Raw genomic sequence first — 17,011 nt, forward strand, 5'->3', positions numbered from 1 at the left:
GGGAATAACATAACAAAAAATATAAATATATATATATATATATATATATAAATAATATTCAACGTAAAGTTGAATAAAGCTTCAATCAAAGTAAATATACTTATATACACATATGAAAATTTAAGGGAAAATTTCACAGTATAAACTCTACATATCTATATATTTAAAATAATTAGCAAAAACCTTGACAGAGTCCTCCAGCCCTAACTACTGGACCGATTTCGCCAAATCTTTTTTTTAAATGAAGTTTATGACCCCTGAATATGTCATCAATGGTCGCCTGTCCCCCTTCATCTGCAGTGGATATCTCAGAGCTAGTTTTTTTTAATAAAAATGCAATGCTTAAAATTATTTCTAAATTCATTCAAATTCAATAAAAAAAAAACACAATTCTTTGTAAGAAAATAATTAGTTAAAGATTAAAAGTAAACAACGAAATGCAAAAATTTTATAATAAAAAAGATCGTAAATTAGATTTACTTTACAGCCACATAAACTCTTTTATTGTGTTAAATATAATTTGATGTGAAATAGAAACTAATATGAATTAAAATGGTAAAATATACATAACATTCAAAAAACGCAAAATTAACCATTGGAACAAAATATATATATATATATAATTAATTATTATCTGTATATTAATTTTGTTGCCTTAGAATCTAAACTGTAATGATATGAAAATGTTGTTAATAATTCAGGGATTAAAATTAATAATAAATAGGTATTTACATTGTAAAAAGCTTTTGATACCAATAAAATTTATTTTTAATGTATTTTATGAAACCAATAATATTATTTTCTGAGTTCCTTTCTTCTCCTTCAAATGAATATGTTTGAAGTTGCTCAGTTACTGGTTTTTCCAGAAGCATTCCAGAATTATTATAATTAATTCTGATGAAATGGTTAAAATGTTGAATGTTGTACATGATAATGTTTTTCTCACATGTTTTATCGTCGATTTCCTGCCTTTGTTTCTGAAGAACTTGTTAAAAGTACGAAAGTTGCTAATATATGACAGGATTTTTCTAAAGATGTTTTGCTGTAATCTCCTGGGCCCAAATTTAGATTAATCAATAATAATGATTTAACTTTCATCGAAAATTGTTATTTTTTTCTTAACTATTTTAATATTTTGATTGATTCTATCAATTTGAATATGTACTAATGTTTCTCTGACCAAAAAAATCTCGATTAAATTAATTTAAGCTTTCCTGATTAGTTATAAAGGGTAAAATTTAAGTCATTAATAAAAAAATGTTTATATTTCATTTCTTATAAATTTGTCTGCTAAAGAAAAGACACAAATTAAAAAAAACCATTGACATGATTATTGCCTAAAATTAAAATTCAAATTTTAAATTCTGGACTTACTGATTTATCACAGGGCTTTTTCCTAGACATTTTATCAAAAGTGGTAAAACGTTTACCAAAAAACCCCTTTACATTCCAGGAAGGTTCATGATTTTTAAGTCTATCCAATGGGGCAACCGAGATGCATTAAATTCTTGTCAAGTACAGCGTAAGAATCATTATTACATACATACTAGTTGACCATTTTGATTAAGTAAATAGAAAGGAGATAAAATACATCATAGTAAAATTTGATGAACTGTATCAGACACTACTAAATAGAAAATTCTGATATAAATTATTAGGAACATCTCAATATAAAACAGCTAATTTACAGTATTGAACAATTTCAGTTGAAGGAATTACAGGAAAGGGGGATCCCTACCACAAGTTTGTTCAGTAAACCATTTTCATTTATTCATTTAAAGAAAACATAGGAAATTATCCTTCAGTTTGTGGGGAAAACAACCAATCCTATAATATACAAAAATGGCCACAATTTTCAAGAAAAACATCTGAAGAAGAAACAAAAAATTCAAAGAAAATATTTTGGGAATAACCCAGAAAGTTACTGCAAATTTTCATGAAGTTAATTCTACAAATATTCAAAAACATTGTGGTAAAACATGTGAGAACCCTGTCACATTATAGCAAGTGTACTGTTTCTAACCATCTGAAAGACATACAGGAAATTGCTGTAAAAATCAGTACCACCTCACCTTGTATTTCAATCAGATCCACATATCTTATTTAAATATTATTTAATTCTAAAATATTTATCAATTTACATTATGTTTTATATTTTATTCATATGATCTTAATTATGTATGATGTTATGATTAAATTCATTACAATGTCAATGTCACTGGGTGTCAAACAACTTTAATATAGCCATTTTTTTAAACGATAGATAAATTTTATACTTCTGAATGGTAAATTTGAAAAATTTAAATATTACAATAGAATAAAGAAAATAGAATAGAATGAAGAATAAATATAACACAGTAAATGGACTCTATAAAACAGAATAAAGTAAATAGTATTACAACAGAGTAAAAAAAAAACAGAAAAAAAATTTGTGAGACATAAAAAAATCTGTTTCTTCTCTTTTTAGTTGTTGGAATGAATTAAGTAATTTTATTTAATAAGTTACAAAAATAATATATTCTGTAGTCAACTGTTAACAGTAATACAATCAGTTTTTTTTAATAGAAAGTGTACAGTAAATGCACTACATTAAAAGTTCATGTTTAATGTAATAGTAGTTTTATCAAATAAGCGTGACAAAGATATCTAAATTTAATCTTTTTTTAGTTTGGTCAATTTTAATTTTATATATGATGAAATTTTGAACTATATTTTTATCCATGGTTTTTAAAAAAAAAATTAATTCATGACAAAAGGAGCACTGAAAGCTCTGTGCATCTGCTCTGTCTCAAAGAGAAAAATCATTGTTTTAGTTAAAAAAAATGTTATTCTTGTAAAAGCCTGGTTGTACCTCAAGTGGTACCCATGCATCTTCTTGGCCAATATAAGAGAGAACAATGTACAACAAACTAATACATATTTTTCAGTGAAACAATGTATTATAATTCAGTGTCGTATGAATGGACTTATTTCAAGAATACATACTACACATGAAAGTAAAAGAAATATTTCATATAAACATAGGTCCAAAAGGTATGGTTAGTGAAAGATTTTGCTCTTATTTCTTCTTCAAAGGTAAAATGATACGATAATTCAAATAAATTTTGAGGGAAAATCAGCAGATTTATATCCTCATTCTCTCTCTCTCTCTCTCTCTCTTTATACATATATGACCTGAAAATTAAAAAAAAAAAAGAAAGCATCATAGAATTATACCATAAGTTTCCAAAATAATTTTTAAGTAAAATTAGTGGCATTGAAAAACAGAATTTTGAATGTACAAAAGTGTGTAAGTGTAAAGGTTTTAGTTAACAAAATTAATTTTATACATAAAATTCAAGAAAAGCATGCTCGGAAAGGCAGGAAGGGATAGGATAAGGAGCAGTATGATTAGAGAGGAACTGAAATTTGGAAGTCTTGTCAAGGCAATTGGAAGATCAATGGACAGGTGGTTTGGGCATATTGAAAGCATAGATGAGGAAAAATTACCAACCAGGAAGCTGCATGCAGAGGAAACAGACAGAAGACTAAGAGGTAAACCAAGAATAAAATGATAATTATTGTGATGGAGGAAATGAACGAGAGAGGTGATGTGGTGTAGATAATGGAAGAAAGATGATTCATGAATTGAGGCAGGTAGAGACATATTGCAGATGGTGGATAAATGTAGAAAATATAAGAATGCTAGTGATAAAGAAAGTAAAAGGAACTATTGATAATTAAGAAGTACTATAAACAGGAAGTGCAAAAGAAGAGTGGATTAAAGAGAATTGTTCAGAAGTGGAAAGAGAAATGATCATTGGTAAAATAGACGGAACATACAGGAAAGTTAAGGAAAACTATGTGGTACATAAATTAAAATCTAAAAATATGTTAAACAAAGATAGTACATCGATTTACAATAGGAAAGGTAAGGTCGATAGGAGGGTGAGATATATTGAATTGTTATACGGAGGAAATGAATTAGAAAATGGTGTTATGGAGTAAGATGAGGAAGTTGAAGAGGATGAAAGGGAAGAAACAATACTGAGATCTGAATGGCAGAAAGGCTCCTGGAATAGATGGAATACTGCGCAGTGCAGGTGAGGAAGCGATAGATAAATTATACAAAATGGTGTGTAATATTTATGATAAGGGGAAGTTCCATCAGACTTCAAAAAGACTGTTATAGTCATGATACCAAAGAAAGAAGGAGCAGAAAAATGTGAAGAATACAGCTGAAAATTTTCTTAACTAGTCATATATAAAAAAATCTTAACTAAAATTCTGTACAGAAGAATTGGAAGGAGAGAACCAATTTGGTTTCAGAAAAGGTATAGGGACAAGGGAAGCAATTTTAGCACTCAGATTAATTTACAGAAAAACAAACCAACATATTTGGCATTTACAGACCTAGAAAAGGCATTCGTTAACGTAGACTGGAATAAAATATTCAGCATTTTAAAAACATTAGGGTTCAAGTACATAGATAGAAGAACAATTGCTAACATTTACAGGAACCAAACAGTAATAACTGAAGAACATAAGAAAGAAGCCATAATAAAAAAGGGAGTCCGACAAGGATGTTCCCTATCACCGTTGCTTTTTAAATTTTACATAGAACTGATGGTTAATGATGTTAAAGAACAAGTTAGATCTGGAGTAACAGCACAAGGTGAAAAGATAACAATGCTACAATTTTCTGATGATATAGTAATTCTAGCTGAGAGTTAGAAGAAACAATGAACGGCATGGATGAAGTCCTACGCAAGACCCACCGCATGAAAATAAAGAACAAAATGAAAGTAATGAAAGATAGTAGAAATAATGTACATGGACCATTGAATATAAAAATAGGAAGATAAGAGATTACAGAGGTAGAAGAATTTTGTTATTTTGGAAGTAGAATTACTAAAGATGGACAAAGCAGGAGCGATATAAAATTCCGAATGGCACAGGCGAAACAAGCCTTCAGTTAGAAATGTAATTTGTTTACTTCAAAAATTAATTTAAATGTCATGAAAATATTTGTCTAGAGCGTAGCTTTATATGGAAGTGAAATTTGGACGATCAGAGTACCTGAGAAGAAAAGGATAGAAGCTTTTGAATGCTGTGCTATAGGAGAATGTTAAAAATCAGATGGGTGGATAAAGTGACAAATGAAGAGGTTTTGCGCAAATTAATGAAGAAAGAAGCATTTGGAAAAATATAATTAAAAGAAGTGACAGACTTATACACCACATATTAAAGCATCCTGGAATAGTCTCTTTAATATTGGAGGGTCAGGTAGAAGGGAAAAATTGTGCAGACAGGCAACATTTGGAATATGAAAACAAATTGTTAGAGATGTAGGACGTAGGGGGTATACCAAAATGAAACGACTGGCACTAGATAGGGAATCTTGGAGAGTCACTTCAAACCAATCAAATGACTAAAGACAAAAAAAAAACATAATTTATTTGTTGTAACATAAAATTTATGAAGATCTTATTACTAATTTGTTAAAACTGTAAGGTTATATAAACTGAATTAATGAAATATTACAATTATTATAACCAAGGAGTAATTTAATAATTTTAAAAACGACAATTTTTAAATCAAAATATCTGATGTGGGACCATATTACATTTTGCACGCCTGTTAAATTACATATACATATTTTTTTTTAAATGAAAAGTACATAAATAACTTTTGATTTTTTTAATTATTATTATTGAATTATTAAGTTATTTATCATAAAACTTTTTTACCATCATAGGTTAATAATTATTAATAAATCAATATATCTAAATTTAAAAAAAAGGAAGATGAAGTCTGAATGAAACCGATGTGCCTTCCTCTTATAAGATTCAAATATTTCATCGATTAAAATTTCATTTGTCTGATTCTGGAACCAATGAAAATAAGTACCACTTATAATAGTTCGTAGAAAAATTCTCAATGAGTGCTTATTACTGCAGTTAAGGAAAAGTCCAAAATATAATTTTTTTGGATTTTGGGCTTTTTTGGGCCAGTCGGTTGCAATCAAAAGGAAAGGTGAACACCTAGATGTCACAACAGTCCTAAATCCAAAATTTCAACATCCTACGGCTAATCGTTTTTGAGTTATGCGTGATGCATTCAAACTTACGTACTTTACTTTACTTCGTACAAAGAAGTAAAAAGTGGGTCCTGTGGGATTCACCTGAAAAATTTAAACATCTTTTGATTTTGAACAATTTTTAATACTTTACCTGTTTTTATACTCGTGGCTAAAACAAATTAAAAATATGATATCATCATGTTGAAAATGTTGTGGGATTGCTTTTGAGGAATAGGTTCGAATGAAACCCAAATTTTCTTAATAAAATTTTGATTTTTTATCAATTGTTATCTAAATTCAACCAATTTCGATGATACGATCATTTTGGTCAAGGAGGGTCAACTGGGATGCAACATTTTTTACAAAAATATTTTTTTTACAACATTATTTAACAATTCGTGGTACTAAATATTGTTTGATTTATGAATTCGTTAAAGTCCATTAGAAATAGAAAAAATGACTGTATCATCAACCAGCGGTCATTATTAATCAGTTTAATAAAAAATTAACGTAAGTGTAATTTTCCGTGTTTTGTTAACATTTACTTTTATCATAACAGTGTTGCCGTACTGTGTGTTAAATTATATATTACCAGTTAGTGCACTAAATACATATCCGTATACTTTATTATGTAATCGTGTAGTTGCGCATCATTCTTTATTCAATTTACGTACTGCGTTGTGTTTGTGTCTTTCACACAAACACAACGCAGTACTTCAGCATAGCTTTTACTTTAACTTCACTACTCGTTACAATCGTGCGACTATTATCGTATCCTCAGTGAGCCGGCTACTTAGTACAACCTACGCTGACATTATTACCCAGCAACTTTTGAGGCAACGCCCCGTGACCAAAATAATCCAGATGAAACATGGTCTAGCTACTCTTAATTTATCATAAACAAACCTTTCAAAATATTGATTAAATCATTCCTTTTAATTATCCATCTTCTTTTCTTTGCATTTAACCTCTTTATTTGCAAATATTATTGTCTTTATTATTTGAAATGTTATTCCGTCTTAAAACAATAGCTTATTTTTAATTATTCATATTTCCATGTGTGCTTGCCTTTATTCAATCATTAAATTTGTGCCGTTTTAAATATTGTTACTACTCCTGACATACGATTACTGTGAACAATCATACCTTTATTATTATTAATTTAAAAATGGAGGATTCAGAACGTTAAAGCTTTTAATTAAAAACAAGTTATAGTTAAGGGACAAATGACAAGATTCAATAGTACGTTAGATAAATCAGATAATGCTAGCTTAAAATTAGGTTAATTAAATTTCAAGAACTGTTATCGGAATTCGAAAAAAATTCAAACCGAAATCGACGTTTTAGACGGTTCTGAGAGCCATGATGATGATTGGGCTCAATTTGAAGATACATTCTATCGATTAACTACGCAAGTGCAAACTACAATTCAGCAGCTCAGTAAAGCTGATACTATCGGTGTAAAACATGAAACAACCGACGAAATTAACGAGTCAAGTTGGACTCACCCCCGCTTTTCGTTACCAGCTGTAAAGCTGCTCACATTTTCGTGAGAATATGACGAATGGTCATCATTCCATGACAGTTTTAAATCATTAATTCATAACAATTCAAATTTGTTTAATTGTCAGAAATTTCACTATCTCAAATTGTCTTTAAAAGACAGTATCGCTAGTTTTTACAATCTCTAGAAGGGTCAAGCGAAAATTATAAAATCGGTTGGGACCTCTTAGTGGAGAGGTTTCAAAACAAAAGGTATTTGATCAACAAACACGTCTCAGCCATTTTCAACCTAAATAAATTAGACAAAGAGTGTAGTTCTAATTTGAGAAAATTAATTGACGATGTATAAAACATGTGCGTGCCCTTTATACATTAGGTCGACCCACTGGAACATTCTAATAATTCACTTGATTATCAGTTTTATCAAGTTGGATAAAACTACTCACCGTCAGTGGGAATCAGAGACAGAATCTATCAATGTGCCTGTTACAATTTCTATAGAAAAGATGTCAAAGTAATCTTAAACTGGAAATTTCTTTTATAAAGAAGTGATCATTATGTGACAATTCCCACCCATTGTGTTTGTGTGATACGTTCAAATCACTTTCCATTAATGATAGAGAAAAGGAAGTTAGGACTGTGATTTAATTGTCTTTCTTCTGGTGATCATCAAATAAAAAATTGTCGTGCAGGCTTTGCAAAAATGCAAACTTTGTGGTAAACGTCACAATACGTTATTGCATTATTCAGAAAAAACAAATAAATCATTGCATCCTGAATCAAATAATCAACTTCCGAGGCTGAATCCAGTAGTCAAAATCAATCGTGTGCACATCACATATATCGTGCCAAGGTGTTTCTTCTTCAGTGTTGTTGTCTACTACCCTATTGTCTATTCTCGATCATCGTGGGGCTCCTCATCTTAGTCGTGCACTATTAGATTCAGGGTCGCAGTCAAATTTTGTGACTGAGAAGGCGGTCAGAAAACTAGTCTTGCCATTTGCAAATATGTCTGTAGAAGTGAAAATGTGTCCGTCGACGCCTAGTGCCAGTACTTCGATCTCTAGCCCATTCAGTTACACGTTTCAACGCGTCAATTGTGTACTTCCCCCTAACAAAGCCATATTGATCATGGGAAAGCCCGCCCTTCGCTTCCACCTCGCACCAGAGTCTGTCAGCGATAAGTCTCTCCAACAGCTTGCCCAGAGTGCTGAGCAAGTATATCGGACGATATGAGACACCACTCCCAAGCATTTCTCTCTTCTTTGGCACCAGGACCAACCGCGCTTCCTTCCAACAGGAAGGAAAACGATAGCTCTTCAAAGCTGTATTATAGGCGTCCAGTATGACCCAAGGATGTCTTGTCACCATTAATTTAACGAGAGAACCAGGGACCTCGTCCTTAATGGCCACACAAAGGGACTTTTTTGCTTGTCGGTATGCAACAAGCAACTCGTCTACATCATCAGAAGCTCTCCTAGTTGCTCTCTGAAGTTTCCTTCTAGCAGCGATTGTAGCTGCTCTCCTGGTAGCAAGCTCATCAGTCCACCAGGAGACTCTTCTCTTTGCCGGCTCCTCAGGTCGTCCGCCTCGACTGTACTCATCACACAGAACCTCCATAAGCTCTTCAGGTGTGATCGTCCGAGCAGGGTCCAACAGATCAGCCACCCTGTCCGCAATACGTTCGGCCTGAAGTTCTGAGAACCGCCGCTTTCGACTACGGGACAGGGGTTCCCGACCTTCCACACTCTACCGTCAAAATAATAGCCAAGTGGTCACTCGCCAGTTCTTCCTCACAAATCCGCTAGTCCGTGATCAAATGGGAAGTCCCATCAGAGGATGCGGTAACATCCGCAACCGAGCCTCGACCCCTGTCAACGAAGGTGGGCGAGGATCCAGTATTATGTGTCACAAGGCCGGCCGCATTAAACATAGCAGCAAGTACGTAGTCTCTTGGGGTTGATCTCATACCGCCTAACTCTCAACATTTGGAGTTGTAATCTCCAGTAAGTACCACAGGTTTCCTAGAACTGCGTATACAGGCCTCTAAGTCATCAATAAATTTCTGAAACCTCTCATTTCCAGAATTCGGGGAGATGTAACCTGATACTAGGCTAAGGTCCGCAAGTTATACCACCACAAAACCATTACATCTAGTAATACGAGATGTCGCATATCTACCCGACACATTGAGAATCGCCACGTCTGAATCTATATCCACTATCCATGGTAGCGCAGCCACTCTTCTCACATTAGGTTCAGCCACCGTAAGGAAATCAACATCTTGGTCTAACGATGATCTCCAAATGAGATCGTGAACTATGGACTCCTGTTGGCGTTGATCTGCATTATTTGCATTTGCGAGAGTGCCGGCAGTCCCTACTCCCATTCCAATGACCGACCACACCACAAGCAACACATCTGGAGGGCGCAGAGCAATTCACTTTTTGATGACCCTGACCAACGCAATTATAGCATTTATTACTCCTGTCAGGCCCTTTGCTCTGGGAGGCGATGTGGCCACCCTCCCAGCGTCGATAACAATGGGTAGAAGGCCTCCGTAAATCAACTCGGCAGGACTGCCAGCCCACTAGGATACGGGAACCGGTAGTCAATTTGCCTGCTTCAGCAGACGACAATATCACTGTCGCATGCTGGGTCCTGCCAAAGGCAGGTCTCAGTGAGGCAACCTCCGCTGTACAGTCACCACCCAATTTCTTATTCACGGCCAGCAGTACTTCCTCTTCGGTCTCCTCAGCGTCTTTTACGTGCACTATCGCCATCCTGGTTGAGAGTCCTTTATCAATGAACTTGACGTCAGGGGTCTGAGCAGCAATCTTTTCCTTAAGGCTAGCAGTCGCCTTGTGTCCTTCAACCAGCCGGACTTCAATATCTTCACCCTGTCCTTGGCGTACTGAGAGTATACTCTTAGCCATGGCATGTCCAACAGAAGTTTTAACCTTGCGTAATAAATCAGCATAAGTCGTCCCTTTCTGTCGTACAACCACAGCGGTAGCTCTAGGTTGATCATGTCTAGCAGACTTATCCGGTTCTCCGATGAAGTACAGCGCGCAGTCAATCAACCATCGTCTGATCCAATACTCCAATGTCTTCTTAACGATTGCCCCTAGTTTCCCTTTAGTTGTAGAGAAAATCAACAGGCGATTCTCCACAGCATAAATCTTATTAAGACCCAGCAGAAGACTGTCGACGATGTCTTCTCCTTCACTGCCCATTGCTAAAACAAAGGTATTGCCAACCGAAGTGAGTTGGCAATACCTTCACCTAGTATCTCCACAGAACCCACGCTGCGAATGACAGAACCAGGGGCTAAAGCACTCTTGTTGAGTTTCAGCTTCGCCCCAGAGCAGACCCCACAAACATGAGTCGCGAAGGGGGTCCGTTTATCTCCAGTAAGGTCCAGGATATATACCTTGGGTTGGGGATCCTCCTCCTCAGGTAGCCCCTTCTTCTCCGATACCCTTTCATAGGCCATCTCCCAGTAAGCACTTGTTTAAACTCCTCAATGGTCCCAGACTTTAACATGCTCAGCAATGTATCCAGATCAGTTCTCAACGTTTGCGTATATTTATCAGACGTATTTTTCTTGACCTCCAAATCCTCAATGACTTCTTTAACATCCTTGGCAAGGTTAAGGATTCTGTTCACCGACAGAGTAATAGTCTTCTTAGTCGTGGGATGACATTTACAGAGATTATGAAGTCCCTTTATCTCCTCAATTAATGGTTCAATCTCCGACGCTCGAATCACTACTAGGCACTCTTCTTCGTTTTTTAGGCTTCTCCTCGGGCCCCTTATCAGGCACACCAGTCTTAGAGAGATCAGCGGTACTAGTTGACGGCGTAACGACGGGTGATATAATCGTTTTCTTAGATCTTCTAAAGGAAGCCTCAATTTCCATTTCCTCAAGAGGCTCAGCCATCCTAGGAAGGAAAGTTCACCAGATAATGAAAGAGGCCTAAATTCCTGAGAATTTGAGCCCCACTCGTTATTTGTGGGGGGGGGGAGGTAAAATGTATTCCTCCAAATCTGAGGTCGGATTTGGAGGGGGGGTAAAAAATTTTTCGGGCGGGTAAAATATGCGGTCGGGTATGGATTGTGTAGATCCAAGAGGGATTTGTGATTAGGGGTACGGATATGGAGTTATAAGGAAAAGAAGTTACCTGGCCAAATCAGTAACGCTGTGGGACTTAGAAAAAATTCTGTACTCACTAGCTCAGGAAAATTTTCAAAGTCCTTATTTACCAGAAAGATGATGACTTATTCTTCCTGTAGCAACTTTTCGATCGACTTGGAATAATATTGACCAAGTAATATGTTACATAGAACCAACTTCAATGTATTTTTTATGGCAAATACAAACCCGAAGAAAAAATTAAAAAAGCGGTATTAATCCATGTTCAAAATTCACGAAAATTAACAGGCCCGTTCACAATTCATTAAACAACAATGTACAACCAACAAACCAAACAAAAAACATAAAAAACCAAACTAAATTGCAAAAATCGCAGAGCGGAACAAGAATAGGTCTACACCCCATGAGTACTCCAACTCGACTCGGAATTGGAACATGCACTACCAAAACTTCTAAAGTTGTTCAATGGGTCATTAAATCAAGATTTAATACATTTTCCTGCCCTATTGATTGTGTAGTCCAATCAATCTTCCCTTATTGAGATAAGGGAAGATTCCACAACCACCAAATTACAGGTAGTTTTCGATGCATTTTCAAAAACAAGCTCTGGTGTTTCATTGAATAACATCTCAATTGTTGGTCCAACAGTACAATCAAATCTCGTCAGTATACAGAATACATTCATATGTTGTAACAGCAAATATTGAAAAAATATAACATCAGATTAACGTCCAATCGCTCAGAAAAATTTACAACTAATCTTTTGGAGAGACCAGCCAGAAGATTCTATTAAAATATTTAAATTGCTGACAATCACTTATGACATCGCTAGTGCTCCTTACGTGGAATTCTAAAGCAGCTAGCATTGGATGAAGAATCCTTCTTTCCAGCCGCATCCAAGGTAGTCATAGAGGATTTTTATGTGAACGATGTTATGACTGAGGCTAAGACAATAAAAGAAGCGAAACAACTACGGCATGATTTAAATAGTCTGCTTTATCGAGGCAGTTTTCATAGTAGAAATTGGAGCGCTAACAATCCAGAAATTCTATCTGACGTTCCATTAGAAGATGTGGCTAAGGGTTGCATTGAGATTGATCAAGACACTACAAGTAAGACACTGGGTTTTATGTGAAATCCAAGACAAGATGTATTCCAATTTTCTTTTCGTGAAGAAAACACAGCTGTAAAAACAACTAAACGCACTATTTTGTCGGCAAGGAAGGATTTTCGATCCCTTTGGAATTATAGGTCCAGTAATTTTAACCTCAAAATTAATCGTGCAAAAATTTTGGTCGTGTTCACTAGGATGGGATGAAGAAGTACCTGATGAATTACTTAAAGAGTGGACTCAATTTCAAGAGTCATTGCATATGCTATCAAACATTCAAGTCCACAGGGTCATAGTCCCTAAACAGAAAAGTGTTCTGAAGTTAGAGATACATGGATTCGCAGATGCTTCAGAATCCGCATATGGTGTCTGTATATATCTCAAGTGTATTGACCATGATGGAATCATCACTGTTAATTTAGTCACGTCAAAATCTCGTGTCGCACCATTAAAGAAACTTTCGTTACCCTGACAAGAGTTGTGTGGCGCTTTGTTGTTATCTGAACTACTATGCAAATCAACTGTCAATGTATTAATTACATCTTTAATTTTATATTACACCGATTCGATTTTAACATTAGCATGAATCAAAGCTCCATCTTCTCATCGGACAACATTTGTTGCTAACAGGGTATCTAAGGTACAAACTAACACCGACATCAGTTCGTGGAAGCATGTGAAGAGTCAAAACAATCCTGCTGACTCTCTGTCGAGAAGTCAGATGAGATTACACAGGTGGACTTGTATTGGAAGGGGCCTTCATTTTTGTATATATCACAAGATCTCTAGAAGAGCCAGTTAGTCTACCGATTGGCGATCAAATGCCAGAGCGTCGTCATACAGTGATATCATGTGTTAAACTGAAAACCAAATGATCAATTTAAATAATTTTTCTAGTTTTACTAAGGCTCCACATTTTGAAGGTTTATGGGAGTCGTCAGTCAAACTTGTCAAAACACACCTAAAATGTATCTTGAAACATCAGTTTTAACTTACATCCAGTTTGTAACGTTATAGCACAAATAGAAGCACGCATAAATTCAAGTCCATTAGTTCCTTTGCTAGATAACAAAACCACTTCTTAATCGATGATGTATTCACAACTAATCCCGAACTTTGCATATCTGATCTTCCAGCAAATAAACTATCTCATTATCAACAAATCCAATAGTTGTTGCAACGCTTCTGGTCACGGTGGTCGCAAGACTACTTGAATGGCCTACAGCAGAGAAAGAAGTGGACCACTCCTTCACCTAATTTAAGAATTGGTGACATGATTATCAAGGAAGACCCCTTTACAATGGAAAATGACCTGTATTGTAGACCTTCATCCAGCAGGGGACAACAAATTTCGGGTTCTCACTGTCAAGACTTCAAATGGTGTATTGAAGAGACCGATTAACAAATTATGTTTATTGCCAATTTCTTTTTAAAGAAACATTACACATTAATTTGTTTTAATATTGTCATTTTATTATTTGTGTATATATTAATGTAGTATTTTTGAAGTAACTTCTTCAAGGTGGGGGGCATGGATGATATGTGTTCTTTTGTGTGAGTGAGTGGTGGGGATGACTGGTTGGATAGTATGTATGCGGCGGCCGAGAATCGTGGAGTCGGCGTTGATCGGTATGTGTGTGTGAACGGGTTGGTCTAGTGGTGAACGCGTCTTCCCAAATCAGCTGATTTGGAAGTCTAGAGTTCAAGCCTTACTAAAGACAGTTATTTTATACGGATTTGAATAGTAGATCATGGGTGTTCTTTGATGGTTGGGTTTCAATTAACCACACATCTCAGGAATGGACGAACTGAGACTGCAGTAGACTACATTTCATCTGCACTCATACATATCATCCTCATTTATCTTCTGAAGTAATATCTGAACGGTAATTCCCGTAGGCTAAACAGAAAAAGATAGGTATGTTTATGTGGTGTGATGAGATTTCGGCTGTTCATGTGTAATATTATTCAGTTTTATACTTTTCTATATTTTATAATAATCTTAACATATAAATTAACAAGGAAAACAGCCAATCTCAGATATATTTCAAATAGGTATTTCGTGAAAATAAGTTCAAATTTCACTGTAGTTCATCGATAATTTGATTATATATGTATCATTGTAGGCTACATTAATACCGAATTATCTCATTTAAAAAAGTAGAAATTTGCTGAAATAGGTTGTAATTTTTTTTTATTTCACGTTAGATTTCATTGAGAGATTTTGCAATAGTTTCTTAATCATATTTATACAAACAGTGCATCTAAAATGGTAAGCTGGCTGTACATTTTCTACATGTCAAAATTAATAAAAAATATCCTATGAAAAAATGTCTACTTCCCCTTCGTTTTCCTTTTGTCCGACAATATGTTTTTACTAACAAAAATTTTATATCTCAAAATCGGATTGAAGAATCACAATAACTGGTACACACATTTACATTAACGTTGTCTAATAAGTAAAAAACAAAAAAAAATGTATAAACACATTCACAAATTCAAAATGGTAGCCGTGCCTTGTATTCAGTCCTTTATATCTCGGTAATCCTCAGTTTTATTATATTTAGTTTTTTTTTAATGTAAAGTATTTTATTGTGAATAAAATGACACCTTTGGTTCACAAATAATCAACTTATGAAGAAAATTTATGATAATTTTCTGCCAGATTTCATCTCGTCTTTTATTAAATCAGGAAGTTGATTTATTACGCTATTAATTGAAGTACTAATTATTTTGAAACTATTTTAGGATTTTGATGCTAAACCAGAAATTCTGTTTTGAATCACATAATATTTTATATTATACCTACGTTAAGCATTTTAATAATTAGATTTGTTATTATTAATTTGTACTTCAACCACTGTTATTTTTAATCAATTTTATAATTAATCGTGTGTTTTATTGAACGCTAAAAACAAATTATTTTATTATGCATATTGTATTAATGTTTTCCTTACCGGCAAGTGACTGTTCCTGGAAGAATGGATAATAGGAAATTAATTTTCTCCTAAGTTTACTCCTCCGTATAGAATCTAGTTGTGACGCAGTTCTGAAAGTCAAGGCCAAACACCGAATGTTTCCCCTACTCCTAGAAAGTTCTTGTTCCACAAAACCGTGCAATGTTCGTTCGCGTTAATACTGCATTAGTAAACTGATGAAACGTTGATAATCTGCAAACGTTTCCTGCTAGTAAACATATAGAAAACGAACAAATAGTTACTCGCTACTGGACAAATCAATCGTTTATTTATTTCTTCAACGTGTTGGTATTGTATTATTATTATTACTAATAAAACTATTATTATTATTATAATTGATTTTTGATATTATTTTATAATTATTGTTGATGTATAGTAATAATTTAGATTAGTTTTTGTAGCTTTACTTGTTGAACCATTTATTGAATAGATTGTATATGAATAATGAATTTTTTAATAATTAAAACAAAAATAAAACGATAATTTTAATGAATCAAAATTAAAGTATGGGGTCTCGTACATATCGAGGGAATCTCCCCCGATATGTACGGGAATAAACAAATTATAGTAAAAAAGGGTGTAGGATGTTGAAATTTTGTATTTAGGACTACTGTAACATCTAGTTGTGCACCCTCTTTTTCTACTGCAATAAACATTTCATTAAACAAATTAAACTGAGAGATCCCATAAGGAAAATATTGCAATCAGTATGCTTACTCGGTGTGTTTACTTCCGACATAATTAAAAAAATAATTCTGTTATACAACATTTATTTATAATTCTATATTTAAAAATTATTTAGATATTTTAATAACATTGTACGATATTTTAACGTGTTTATCTCATTTAAGTAAAATCGTTAATAAACTAATTAGTAAAAGTTGTTCTCAGAAAATAAGTATTACATTATATTGTCTTTCCGTAATCACAATACATTCAATTTGTAGAATAATTCGTCACGTTGCAATTTATATGTGTAAAAAAAAAATTAACTTTCATTTCATATTAATCAGATATGAAAATAATAATCGAGTCAAACTGCTTTCAGCACAAAAATGTGCTAATTCATAACTGTTTTCCTTGTACTTCGTACGAGAAAGTAAAAACAGTTATTACTTCCTTGTACGAATTAAAAACAGTTAGGAAGTAAAAACTTATTGTAATCCCAAAAATTACGGTTTTAGAAGTTCAACGGAAATATC

The 17,011-nt window shown here is 33.9% G+C and overlaps 1 protein-coding gene across 3 annotated transcripts in view; it reads left to right on the forward strand.

Moving 5' to 3' along the window:
• The first annotated feature begins 14,449 nt into the window (after positions 1-14,449).
• The window catches only part of LOC142331746 (uncharacterized), a 31,111-nt gene continuing 28,549 nt past the window's right edge, over positions 14,450-17,011 (forward strand). Inside the window, exon 1 of one of the 3 annotated variants that reach the window (XM_075377805.1) lies at positions 14,450-14,749. The gene's annotated coding sequence lies outside the window, so the exon portion shown is untranslated. Of the gene's footprint in view, positions 14,750-15,943; positions 16,098-17,011 lie in introns of those variants that run through there. The other 2 variants (XM_075377803.1, XM_075377804.1) reach the window with 2 other exon arrangements.

This window comes from Lycorma delicatula, chromosome 10 (genome assembly GCF_047948215.1).
Source record: "Lycorma delicatula isolate Av1 chromosome 10, ASM4794821v1, whole genome shotgun sequence".
NCBI classification, from domain to species: Eukaryota; Metazoa; Arthropoda; class Insecta; order Hemiptera; family Fulgoridae; genus Lycorma; species Lycorma delicatula.